The sequence below is a fragment of the Aotus nancymaae genome, unplaced genomic scaffold (assembly GCF_030222135.1).
Source record: "Aotus nancymaae isolate 86718 unplaced genomic scaffold, 86718_ANA_hifiasm-v0.15.2.pri h1tg000155l, whole genome shotgun sequence".
NCBI lineage: Eukaryota > Metazoa > Chordata > Mammalia > Primates > Aotidae > Aotus > Aotus nancymaae.
In genome coordinates this window covers 1,261,945-1,276,026 of record NW_026988570.1, presented here as the reverse complement: position 1 = coordinate 1,276,026, position 14,082 = coordinate 1,261,945, and the positions used below count along the sequence as shown (strand labels likewise).

Sequence of the window (14,082 nt, the reverse complement as noted above, 5' to 3'; positions counted from 1 at the left end):
AAGTGCCCTTCACACTGAGAATGGTGATTCCAAGTGAAAAATGTCTAAGTAATGACGATGACTCCATGCTGGATGGTTGAGCATTCGCCACTGTGGGAAACCTCGCCCATGCATCACAGAGGATCAAAGAGGACCCTCGATCATGTCCACACAGCTAGCAAGAGGAAGGCAGGACTGGCCCAGGGATTCTGATTCCACATCAACAGAGTTTTTAACGTCCCCAAAGTGTCCCTGATTACCTCTTCATGTCCTTGCACTAGCTGCCATATTCATACAGGAAAGCACACCGGCACCTGGGTCTCCCCTACTAACAGCCCCCCTCACAACCACACTGCTTACCATCTGCCCTGACAGGCCTCAGTTAACATTCATTGAATAATGAATAAATAACTAAACACATGGACAACTGAACCTCTTCCCCTAGATGTCCAGTACACTACACCTAATGCTGCCCCTGTGTGTCATCAAATGAAACACGGAGGCAGGATTGTGGCACTCCTCCAATGCCAGAGCTGGAGGAGAGAGATCATTGCTGGAATGGAGATCTGGGGCCCAGAGAACAATTCCTTTGGTCAGGAGTAAATGACAAAAAGCCACTAATTCCAATCCAAATAGCTAATGCTATTGAATACCTACTATGTGCAGCACTTTCCTAAGAATTTTTCATGCAAGAACTTTTTGCATCCTCAGAACAACTTTCTGTGGTCATTGTTCCTCTATTCCTAGTCTACAGGTGAGGAAACTGAGGTCAGCAGGTGTTAAGTAACTTGCCATGTGTGCAGTAAGCAGCTGACTAAGCTGAGGCTCAGCCCTGGCGGTGGCTTCATCACTGTGCCTCATGAGCCCCTCCAAGATCACATGGACCAGCAAACTACAGCAAACTGGGGAGTAGTCAGGAGTAAAATCATGTGGGGAACTTGAGGGGTGACTTCAGGGAAGGGACAGCTCATGTCTCAGTCTGTGATCCCACACACAGAAGGACATCATTTGTGCTCAAGGTAAGTTGAGCAGGCAGGGCATGGGAGAGAAAAGAGGCTCAGGCCTGGGGCCCCGGGTCTTCTTATTTCACCCACAGCTTGTATGTTTCTTGTCAATCGTGCCTGAACATAGTGTAATGCTTTTCCCTAAAAAACCCAAAGAGTAAAGTTTGGGGAATTTGTAGGCTACTAACAAGAACCAAGCCTGAGGCTTCTATATGCCAATCTACCTATTTATAGTTGCTGGAATGGCTTTACACAAACAAGAATAAGGCTGTCTACCCCCATGCAGGAAAGTTCATGTGCAAGTGCCACCAGGCTGTACAGGCTGGCTGCATGTGCCCTGCATCTGAGGCCCCCAGCCCAAGGGAACCCTCAGGACAAACAGCAGAGATGCTCTGGGTGCCAGGGCATCCTCCTCAATAGGCTCCCTTACCCTGGCATGGGCATGTGAGGCCTGAGAACCCACTGGAGGTGGAAACATTGAGGCTTTCACTAATGGCCACTCGTGGCAGAGGCCAAGGACCCAAAGCTGACTAGCCACTGCTCCTGACCCAGGGACTGTGAATCTTAGAGGGGTCCCCAGCCCCTTTGAACACTTGCTGAGTGCCATCACAGGGCTCAATTCAGGCCCTCCACCTCATCAGAGTGATGGCTCATCTTTCAACGCTCCCAGATCAGGAGTCTGTGTTCCACATGTGTGCTGTCCAACCTGGTAACTTCTCACCACATGAGACTGTGGCATTTAAATGAAAATTAATTGAAAATAGATAAAACTTTCAATCTAGTTCCTAGTCACAGTAGCCACATTTCAACTGCTTAGTAGCCACATGTGGCTTGTGGCCACTGCCTCAACCAGCACAGATACAGAACTTTCCCATTCTTGCAGAAGGTTCTATCTGACAGTGCTGTGCTAGAGGGTTTGGGAAGCCACAAACCTTGTGACTTCCCCGGGTCCTCTGAGAGTTTTCTGTTTCTGCCTCTTCTACTGTCACTGCGTCTTTTGGCCTTTGGACTGAGATAGGAGGCCCAGGCTGGGAGAGGCCCAGCAGCAGCTAGCAGCAAGCAGAACAAGGCACACAGAGGGTGCCCCATCAGAGATTGCTTGGCACAGTTGCTAAGACTGGAAGCTCACACCGTGGCCAGGAGAGCAGTGACACATTTCCAGCAGCAGAGTCTATGGTTAGAGGACAGATCACGAGCAGTGTGGGGTTCACCCAGCTGGAGCAGGCCCTGAGCAGCTCCCAGAGCCCCCCATGCACTGAGGCTCCAGGGGTCAAAGTTGCAATGGTAGCAGTCACCACAGACAATGGACACTCCCTCCCAGGTTTCCTGGCATCACCTAAGCCCAAGATTGTTTGACGACACCTGGACCATTGCAACAAGCAAGGATCCCCAGTAATGACAGAATCTGAATCTCCCCATAACCAGGTGAAGGGGGTGAGGTAGGGCAGGGTGAGCTTGGAGCAGATTTAATATAATTTAGAGATTTCTAGATTAAAGACATGGCACATATTTGATACCTTAGCATTATAGACTGGAATTCATACCCACTAAACAAATACATTGAGCCAGAATAGCACATTATTACAGAAGGAATAAGGAGGATGAAATTAAAACAGGGACAGGACAGAGAATCCTGTTCTAAAATCCTGCTTGTCATTTCCAAAGCTTGAATGAGCCTTGAGGATGTCAGGCTCATCAACAGTACATGAAACCAAGCCTACTTGCCTTCCTCAGAGGCAAGAGTTAGGTCCACATTTCTCAGCACGCAGCTCTGGGTAATCCACAATTCCAAAGCCGCCCCTGGAGAGATCAGCCTATGTTGGCCAGGGCAAGCCCTTCTGTGGTTGCTCTCTGCCCTTCTGGGGCCTACATGTCCGCTTGGCACACTGGGTACAGTGCATGGGGCCTGTGATACTGTTAGGGGCCTGCAAAAGTATTTTAATTTTGATTTATTTTAAAATCAGAGGAAAACCACAAATAAATGAAAATGAATGTATAATAATGAATCAGCCTGAATGACATTTATTTTTCTGCAGGGCATTCACACTCTGCTTTTTCATAAGAAAGTGCTCTGCAAAGATCAAAGCACCTGGGGTCCCTGGGCATCACCACAACACCATGACCCTTACCCCGTATACCAGAGACCTGAAAGACAGCTCCACACAAAGGTGACCCTGACACCCTCACAAACACACCTGCAGATTGAATTTCAGCAGGAATATTTTTCCCTCCTTCCTCTGCATCCAGCTCCAAAAATAGTTAAATCTCCAGGCAAAGTATCTGGTCACCCAAAGGCCTGTGACCATCTGCCTGTTCTGCCATCCATAGCACTAGTTTCCTTCCTTTACATTGTCTTATGGCTTCACGAAGGCTGCTGGAGCTCCAGCCATCACCTCTGCATTCCAGACGGGGAAAGAAGGGAAGTTGGATGCAAAAGCCTTAGCCTGTTAGATGTCAGGCTCCTTTAGAGAGCTTTTCTAGAATCCCCAGCTAACCCTTTCAGCCTACATCTTTCATTGCCCTCCCTATCTGTAAAGGAGACTAGGAAATACCGTTTTTAAACTGGGCACACTGTTGTCCCTAACAACACGGGGTTGTGGTTGACAACAGAGGAAGCCAAAGAGAATGCATACTAGAAGTCTCTACCACAGAGCACTGAAGACGACCAGACAGATATTGTATCACAGGACTCTGTCCTGTGAGTGGACCTGGGGACAAATCACTTAGCACCTCTGCAACCAGGGTCTACTTTGTGAAATAACCACATTGCCCACACCAGAAGCATCAGGAAGGGTACCAGGGAGATGGTGGCTTCAAGGACTTTGGACAACTTGGAGGAGGATAACTTAAAGAGATAGAAGTCACCTGTTTGATTTTTGTATTAAAATCAAGTAGGATTTCTTTTCATTCATGCATTTAACCAATATTTATCATGTACTCAATAAAATAACAAAAACAATTCAAACACCATTCTGTTGACTGAGGGCTGACTTGGGGCCAGGCATGGTTCTGGCAGAGTCTATAATTATCAGCCCCATCATTCAGATGTGGAATTGGGACAAAGAGGTGTTAAGGATGAGCTGAGGGTCACACTGTTAATACACAGAGGAGCCCAGCTTTGAACCAACAGCCTGGCTCTTAGACCCCAAGGAGGTGGTGGTGAATTGGCAGACAAGGTCTCACCTATTTTTGTCTTTCTAGTGAAACATATATAAGCTCAATTATGTAAGGCCATCATAAATTCCCCCAGGAGACTGGCACAGGGAGATGGGGCTACTCTCACTTTCTGCAGCACATCCGGAATCTCTGCTGTGACTGGGTTCAAGACCCATCCCTTCCCTCAAAGCCAACTCTTCCTGAGTCAGGACCATGTCCACTGAGTCCCGAGGTGTAGCAAAGAAACTGTCCCAACTTGGCTTCAAAAGCCAGGGTACTTTCCAGCAATGAGCCAAATGGCTGGTTGCTTGGAATTTTTAGAACCGGTTCATCTCCGAGGACATGGAGTCTATTCACATAATTCAACCTTATCACAAGTCAGAGAAGCTGGAACTGTCACATACTAATTATCTATTGGCATAATCAGGGCTCATGCGGCGGCAGTGGATTTTGGAAGGATGGTGTTTGCTGCTATTTCATCTTGGACCTGGGTCCCCTCCTGTGTGTCCCTTGCTCTGCATCATCTCAGGGCCTTGCCTCACTCCTCCATCTTTCTCCTCCAGCTGCTTTACAGATAGGGTGGCAAGTGAAAAGCTAAGCTGAAAGGGTTAGCTGGGGATTCAAGGAAAGGAGTCTGACATCTAGGAGGCTTTGCCTTTTGTCCCCCACTTCCTTCCTCTCTTCTGTCTGGAATGCAGAGGTGATGGCAAGAGCTCCAGCAGCCTTCTTGAAGCCATAAGATAACTTGGAGGGAGCAAGCCAGTGCTAAGGATGGCAGAGTAGGCAGATGGATGAACTGGCTGCCTGTTGACCCTTGTCCCAAACAACCTGCTTCCTCTTTGAGGACAGGACAGAAAGGGCAACAGAACCCTTTTTCTGTGCAAGAGAAATTAAGCCTGACTCTTTTTGGAGCCCTTGCTATTTTACAAATTTTCCTTTGTATCTAGCTGAACTGATAGAAACTTATACATTCCTCTCACACTCTGTAAGTGATTTGTCCAGTGAGAACAATTAAGATAATACATTTTCTGCCATCATTGAAAATCCTGTGATTTTTTAGTCCAATATATTTTAAGAAGGATAGGATGAAGAGAAGAGCTAAAAGCCCCTGTAGCAGAAGCCATCACTTGCAGGGTAATCACTCCTAAAAGCAAAAGATAAGCAGGAAAACCACAATGGATAAGATCTGCCATCACCCTTAGCTTTTCTGATTACACAAAGTACAATAACATCTATTTTTTTTTCACCAGAAGGAATCCTCTGAGACCACCAAGCATCCTGCCCACTCCTCCTTCCTGACGGCCTAACTTCCTTCTGATCTATTATTGGCTTTTCCTCACCTGAGCTCTGTGATCTAGCCAGAACCCTCCAGAACCTATAGGGAGTCCAATCCTTGCCCAGTGGCTCTGAGGCAGGCCCACTGCTTCCTAGCCACAGCACTGGGGGCAGAGGGAGGTCCTCTGGATTATGGCAAAGGGAGAAGTTGCAGGAAAAAAACTCCCCACAAGTTAGCACCATCTACAATTGACCAACAAAGTGCCCATCGTTCTCAGCATTCAAAGCCTAAACAATCAGAATGGAGACGTATAAAGCATTCAATGCTTCACATTGACAGGCTGACAACAGAGAAGGCAGAGTGATCAAAAAAAAACAGCAGTACTTCGTCAGGACCCGCCAGGACCCTGGTGGAATGGAAGAGAGCATCTGGCTTCTGAGGCGCTGCACAAACTTCAATGATCTTCTTCAGAACTGATGAGGAAGGGTCATGTTATGTTCACCCTGGGTTCAGTTTTAAGTGTATCTTAGTTAATATTTTTCAATATGAGTCATCTCCAGATATTGTGATCATTTCCAAATAACCAGAATCTAGATGACTAGAAATTTACTCTAGCTGGCTTTATACAGGAAGTGTGAGGACAGAATCCAGCTGCTTCCACTCCAGGGTAGGTCTGAGGCCAACTGTCCTCGGTTTCCTGGCCTGTGGCGTCAGTCTGGTTGGATTACACACAAAGCCCTGCAGATCTCCTGCTTTTCCTGATTCTCCTGTCCTGAGTGAGTGCAAGGGGCTCCCCTGTCACCGGTGCATTCTTTGAAGCAGACGCTGTGCCTGATACCTGCTGGAGAGTCCCGTGGCCGTGAGTGAGTTAAGGAACCTGCCATCCTTCCTATCTTCCAGGGTGGATATTGGGGTGGGGGGAGGTTAAAGGGAATGTCCATAAAGTTGCCACCATACGGTTGGGGATGAATGCAATGAGAGTTCTTATTGTGATGATGTCAGTGAGGAGGATGATGATGATGAGGATGACATCTAGAACCCCAGGGTTTCCTGGAGAGAACGAAGGAGGACTTCCCATTTACCTAATAAATAAATGTCCTGTGAATGCAGAACATGCCATGTAATTGATGACACAAGAGGGATCTCACTTTCGGGGGATGAGAATCAGTTCTTTATGGATTTCCACAGGGCAGAGGGACCCAGGTAGAGATACTAAGCTATCTGTTATACTTCTGAATGAATATGTGTGCAACAATTATTGTGTCTCCTTGTAACTTGTGTGCTCATCATAAAATCTTCACAAGAACTCATAACATTCAGGCTATGACTATTCTCATTTTACATTGAGGAAGGCGGGACACCAAGAAATGAAGTAACTTGCCCAACATGGGGATGAGCTCTCCACACAACAACCAAGGTGGAACACCAGTCAGGTACTGCAGAAAACACTGGGCATGAGGTAGACCAGGTACACCAGGTCCAGGTGCTGAGACAGGTAGAGCGTGGGAGACAGGCCCAGTGAGCCACAGGCCAGTTTCTAGGCTGAGGACACCACAACGACAGGACGCTGGCCAACTTCCAGCTGTCATCACTGTCTGCATTTCATTTCTGCAGTTCGATGGCCTTCAAAAGACGTGCTCAGCTTCTACCCTAGGTTTCGCTCTGTACCCGCTGCCTGTACCCACACTGAACCATCAGCTCCTTCTGGTAGTTGGGGAAACATGACCAAGCAACAAATCATGTTAATAAATGCTCTATATTCAGGGGTGCCCAAGGCCTTATCTCTTGATGACAGAGTGATCGTATCATCCCCCCATAGGCTTGTTTCTAATGGGTAGGAGGTGACTCAACTCCTAGTGTCCACACAGCTGCCTGAATTCTGCATGAAAGAACATGATCAATGTTTAGGATAAAAATCAGCCACCTCAAAAGCCTTTAAAGGATTGAAGGACGTGGGACCCAGTGATAAGCACATGTCTGGGGCCCGGCGCCTTCTCTGAAACAAGCATGAGAGAGTGTTGGTGTCCACAGCACACTGAAGCGCTGTCTGAGGCAGTCTGCCTTTTACAGGCTCGCATCTTCGTGAAGGTGGTAGGTCTCCGAGGGCTTGTCTCACCCAGAGAGACAAGCGGGACTGTTCTCCCGGCTTAGAAATGCCTGGTGCCTGACTTGCAGAGGCTCCCAGTTGGTGCCGGGATTCTTAGGAGCCTTGGAAACAACCACTGCCCACGTTGGATCTTCAGGATCTTTCTTGAAAAAGCCATAGAGCAAACTCAAGAGCCAAAAACCCAAATGCCTTCAGAGGGCAGATTAATAAGACAGCCTAGCAGAGTTAGTGTTGATGGAGGTCTTTCTCCATGGGGTCCTCATGGCAGCCCCACAAGGCTGGCAGCCCAGCTTCTGAGCCTCCCTCTGAACACACTCTCCAAGCTTTGTGGCATCAGGGTGTGGCAGGGCCTGAGATCCGGAGAGCACAGACCCCACCCACAGTTATCTCAACACAGAAAAACAATCCTGAGCAGGCCAAACAGAACCTGGTGGGGGATGCCTTCGCCAGGGCTGCATCTGATCCTGGAGCTGGTGGTTTGCAGCCCAGCGATTTCATGTTATTTTTAAAATTTTCTCAATATTTGTCTTCCTTTATCTATGAAAGAGTAAGGTTCTGGGGAGGTTTTCTTCCTTGGAACCTTGCTCTCTCATTTTAAGCTGACTTAATCTTCCCACGCTATGCGTCACATGCAGAGCGCCAACTTTGAAGTTCACTCGGTGACCGAGTCTCCCGCCCAATCCCTCGGCGAGGGTGACGTGCAAGCAGAACACCTCAAGGCTCCAGATGCAGCCTGAGCCCTCCGCGGCCCTAGCCTTAAACACTACATTTTTCATTTCAAAAACTGTTCCACCTGTTCCCTCAAGACAACCTAAAAATCGTCAACATCAGCCAAAGTTTGGAAGCCAAATGTGTGTGCTCCTGCCTTAGATACAGATCCCTTAGCAGAAGGGGCCTCTCAGCCGCAGCCCAGAGGAGCTGGGACCCAAGCTGGGAGCTGGTCACTTACACAAGGGAGGCATCCAAAGTCGATTTTAACCAAAGAGCCACCAGCCAAGCCTTCCTGCAGGGACCGGCCAGCCACCGTGCTGCACTAAGGGGCAGACTGAACATTCTCTTAGCTGCTCCAATTTTAGAAATTGGGTGCTGACTCATTATTAACCCAGGAAGCCCACACACTCAAATGACTGTACTGAAAAAGCTCCCTGTCATGCCCTGCCTACTGATGTGCTGCTTTTTAAGCAAATTTGAAAAATGTTTATCATAAGGTATTTATGACATTTTAACCGTTTCCTTTACAGTAACTAGAACAACATTTTTAAAAAGTGTTTCCTGTATTTTACTTGACAGTAAAGCTAAGCTTCATCGGAATACTAACAGCCTGAGAAATACCTATCAAGATCAAGTCAGTCTCAAAGACTGAGCAGCCCCCTCCCCAGTCCTCCCCAGTCCCCCGCCCCCAGCGCTGGCCCCCAGCATTTTTACATTCTTCCTGATTTTACCACAGTTTGTGACTTTCAATGTTAAGAAAAAGGAAGGGACGTAAACTAACTCCTGCAATCATTCATATGCTTTTAGAGAAGGCAGCCAAAGTTCTGCCTCTCTGGTATTTCTTGCACTGAAATTGGGCAGTTCAGACCACGGGGCCAGAAATGGCTCAGGAGCTGCCTCTCCTCACCTCTGCGAAGCGGAAGCTCAGCCAACCTCAGCACCCCTGGGTTAGCACAAGTATACCCACTTCCATCTCTAAGCTTCACTTCGGCTTCTCAGAGTCCCGAGCAGCTTATTCTCCAGCCAAGCACCGCAATCTCTTCCAAGACAACATTAAGTGCAACCGGCATCTGCATCTTCACAATGAAGGACTGAGAAACACCTCCTGACAGTCATGCTACAAGACAGTAACCGCGGGCCTGAGGGCACAGGCAGCCACTTTTCTAAAACGGCAGATCTTCAAAGTCTGAAAGAAATGCAGTGTGCCCCCCAGGACACAGCAGCCTTTCCCATAGCTCAGACTCCAAGGCAAACTGCAGAAGTGACCCTAAAAATGACAGACGCATACTCACCAGGGAGAGGCTGGTGGCTCCACCTTCTCAGGAACTGTGCTGTGAAGATCTGAAGACACGCAGGGGCTTGGGCACCGCTTGCCTAGAATGTCAGTTTGAAACTTAAAAAGCAGCAACCATACAGTCATTCATTTCCCTCCATTCCCAGTGATGTCCACACGACTAAGAAGGAAAAAAAAGGCGCACACCTCAGCCTTCATTCTCATTGGAACGAGATGACTCATGCTGACTCATAGCCACCACTTCCTCTCCCGACATTCTCTTCATACTTGTGAGCTGGGCTGGTCCGGTTCCCAGGGTCCCTGCAGCCCTTCCTGGAAGAGCAGCCTTCCTGATCCTCTCAGAGAGACCCAAACACTGACCCCACATGGGACCCAGGGATCGCCCACACAGGGGAAATGCTTTATTTAGGAGTCTTGAGAACAACTGGAAAATAAAATGCATGAACTTTGTGTGCATTTGAATTTCAAACACATACTAAGATTTTGTAATCTTATAATTTTCACTCATGTGTGAAATTATTGCTCTTTTCAAGGCATTTCAGAGTAGAAAGAAGGATGAGATATTTCTTATTGTTTTAAGTGTTCAGGTTTACTTTGCTCTGGTAAAACCTATTTCAGTGCCTATTTTCTTCTGCATATATTCCTCTGACATAACAAGTCACAGAGCTAAAGTCATCATCTCTTCAAAGCTGTCCATTAGGGAGTTTGGTGCCCTGTTTTTAAGTATACACGGCTTACATCTTTTCTATCCATCTCTTACACTTCAAGAACATGCTAGGTTCAAATAGTAAAGCACCAAGGAATTAAATGAAGGTAGAGCAATCTAACTCTTAACAGTTGTGGGAGAATGTTTGCCTGCAAGAATCAAGAGTTGTCGCTGCCTCCTGGTTTTCTTTTGAATGATGCAGAGGGCTGGGCAGCCTCCCACGGCTTCAAGCATTTTTAAATTATAAGAAGCACTGAGAGTGCGCAGAATCCATGTGATGCTTAGCAGCTGCTCAAGAAGCCACAAAAGGCTGCCGTGATTGCATTCGGCCAACTCAAGGTTTCTGGGGGCGGTGACAAAGGCAAGGTCATAGATGAAAAATGGTGCCCTTGAAGCCTTTTTTGGCTTAGTACCTGATGCTATGTAGGCTATATTCTGATACTCCTAAAGGTTTAGAGCAAATAAGGAAAACATATTTTGTTGGGGACGTGAGATCCAGTCTCCATTTACAGCTGGATTCATCTTAGAGAAAAAGTACTTATTCCTTTTCCGTATCTCAGATCTTTTATAGGGAAATTCAGGGCATTTTTTTCCATCTGGCAATACCAAGTGCTGTGAGTTCTCTATTAAAGTTGTAGCATATTGGCCATTTGGCCAAATAGTCTCATTCCTTGCAGTTTTGTTTTTTATGGTTTTTCCCCCTGGAGAGTTCAAAGCCTGCTAGTTTTTCAGTATTTAGGAATGTCTTTATTGTGCAATTCATCACAGTGCATTTCCTTTAGGAGGACAGTGGGGAACTGGGAGGAGGCACAGCCCCAGAGACTGTCTTCAGCCCAGCCCTGTCATCCACAAGGGGCTTGTCTAAGGCCCCAAGGGTGTGGCGGCCCTACTAGAAGAATGCATTAACCAGGAGTTCTGCAGAGTCTGTGGGTTGCTATGTTTGTTCTCTATGTGGAACGCCAACCTTTACCTTCTTTCTGAAGACTTTTATTAAATCAACTCATTAATTCCTGGGAGAACTGAAAATAAAAATTAATTTCAAAAAATTACACCAGGAATGAATGAAAGAAATTTGAAATAGTTAGAAAACATGGGCTCCAAGTAGGGCCACACTTTCCTGCCACATTAGCAGTGGTTTCTTCCACAGTGGCACTGTTACAGGAGCCTTCTGGAACATTCCGAGGCCTGAGACACAGCCAGGCCTGCTTCCAAAGGAGCAGTCTGAACTGCCACCATGAAGGGTGAGTGGAACTTTGTCCCCCCAGGGCAGTGTCGCATTTGAAGATAATCCCATAAATGCTAAATCTTAATTCCTAATTGTCTTCAGTCCTTCTCATTTGGCAATGGGCTGGAAAGTGGGGAAAAGTTGCCCGTGTGAGAAGGGGGAAGCCATTCCCAATACACTAATAAATAAGTCATTCATTAAGGCATATGAGCACCAGCCCCTACATAATTGCTAATACGGAATTTTCTGGAGTAGCTTCTCTTTAAGCTGGCTCTGAACATTCCACCAGAAAGGAAACAATGATGGCATTTTAAACATCACTACGTTGAAACACGGAATATCTGCATGCTCCTTCCCCAAAGAAAATAGCACTGGAAAAATGTAGGTTTCATGAAATTAGGAAAACCAAACAAATTTCATTTCTAAAGACAATGTACATTCCAGCATGTCATAGAATTATAAATACTGATGACTCACAGTAAACCTATCTAATATGTGCCAGTAACTCCAAAACACACACAAGTATTAAGTCTTCTGATCCTTCCAGTAGGCCTACACCAAAAATAGTGATATCCTGCTCACTCTTTAGCAAAGAAACAGAGGAGTTCAGGAGCCTGCCCAAGGTTGCAGAGCCTGGATGTGAGCCCAGGCCTCCTGGTTTCAGAGTCCACATTCCTAACCACCAAGCCAGGCAAATTCCCACAAGTGACTCTTTAAACATCTTCGCACACACATTCCCTGAACTCATGATTTATTCATCCGAATTCCTCAGACATACAAGTGGCAAAGGCACTTTCCCTTCATTTGAGAAGTGAATGAAAATCCTAATTTTCAAGTGACCTATTTCTTAAAATAATATCAATTCTATTTAATGAAAAGAGCCAATTAAAATTATACATTGGACACTTCCCAGAAAGTACCATGAAGCTGCCCACGCTACCAATATCTCCAGCTGCACTGCTCCTCCTACCTGGAGGTAACAAGGCCGTTAGAGGCGCTCACATCCCTGCCTTCACTAACACCTTCATAGCCAGTCTCTTCATCGTCCTCCATCCAGAAGAAGTTTCATGCCCTCATTTCAAATCTAGACCCTCCCCCAACACCTCATTTGTTCTCTAGGATTTTGCTCCTAACCATACTTAGGCTCTTTCCCTCCGATATCTTTAATTACTCCCTGTCTGTGAACTTAAGCACAGGCCCGAGTCTCTTTTATCCCAATAACTCCATCCCTGCCTTTGACCCTATGGAGTAGACCCAATGGGTGCCCCCAAATTCATTCCATTCCTCCCCCAGTGGTAGCAGCCTTGACATTTGGTTAAGATGGAGTCCACCCTCATAACCAGGGTAGTCTTGTGATTGGCTAAGCAAAACAAGTGCCACCCCTTGCCACTGTGAATGGCTCCTAGATGGGCTCCCAGGCCCATGTCAGTTAGGGCATGTTTTTTCTAGCCACAGAGGTAATCTCAGGGGTGCCCAACTGGAGCAAAAAGCCCAAGACTACAGTGGTTGCCTCTGGGAAGAAACAACAGAGAAGAATGCACAGAACTAAAGAGTCTTTTTCTTGCTTTCAAGTTTCAGAAGTCCAGGACAAGGCATTTGCTGTAGTTTAAATGTGTTCCTCAAAAGTTCATGTGTGGGAAACTTGGTTCCCAAGGCAGCAATATTGAGAGGTGGGACCTTTGGGAGATGATTGGGTCATGAGGGCTCTGATCTCATGAATGGACTTATTCATAAATTAATGAATTAATGGGTTGTCACAAAGGTGGGTCTCGTATGAAAGTCACTTTGGCCATCTCTGGTGAGCCCTCTCAGCATGTGTTGCCCTGAGCCATCTCAGGACTCTGCAGAGAGTCCCCACCAGCAAGAAGGCCCTCACCAGGTGCAGCCCCTGAACCTTGGACTTCCCACACTCCAGAACTGTAAAAAATAAATTTCTCTTTTTTATAAATTACTCAGCATCAGGTGCTCAATGGTAACAACAAAAAATCCACTAAGACCATATTATAAAGAGAAAAAAAAGCCTTGGAAGAAGGAATGAAGTCAGGCAACAATGTATAGTTGTACAGATTACATACTGCACAACCCAGTGGAATAAATTCATACAGGTTGTGATGTGCACAACTGTATGTGGCAAAGCTGGGTGTAGTAATAGGTGATACCATCCCAAGATCGTATAAGGATTCCACAGTCTGGGTGATGAAGAGAGTTAGAAGGAAAGGGATAGAAGGAAGAGTGTGAACCCTGCTTCCCAAGAGGGGTGCTGGGAAGGAGAAGCATCATCACTCATCCCAGAGCAGTTCGGGGACTCTGAGAACAAAGAGACACCTGAAATGGGATGATAAGATATAACAGTTTGATTGGCACCCAGGCGCAGTGGTTCACGCCTGTAATCCCAGCACTTTGAGAGGCCGAGGAGGGCGGATCATGAGGTCAGGAGTTCGAGAACAGCCTGGCCAACATGGTGAAACTCCATCTCTACTAAAAACACAAAAATTAGCCAGGTGTGGTCATGTGTACTTGTAATCCCAGCTAATGGGGAGGCTGAGGCAGGAGAATCACTTGAACCCGGGAGGTGGAGGTTGCAGTGAGCCAAGATTGTGTCACTGCACTCTAGCCTGGGTAAC

At 46.8% G+C, this 14,082-nt stretch overlaps 1 long non-coding RNA gene across 1 annotated transcript in view; it reads right to left on the bottom strand.

The window, feature by feature from the left end:
- The window catches only part of LOC105727637 (uncharacterized), a 66,743-nt gene extending 56,898 nt beyond the window's left edge, over positions 1–9,845 (bottom strand). Inside the window, exon 1 of the long non-coding RNA XR_001109837.2 lies at positions 9,526–9,845. This is a non-coding gene — a long non-coding RNA (uncharacterized LOC105727637). The remainder of the gene's footprint in view (positions 1–9,525) is intronic.
- Between the last annotated feature and the right edge of the window lie 4,237 nt (positions 9,846–14,082).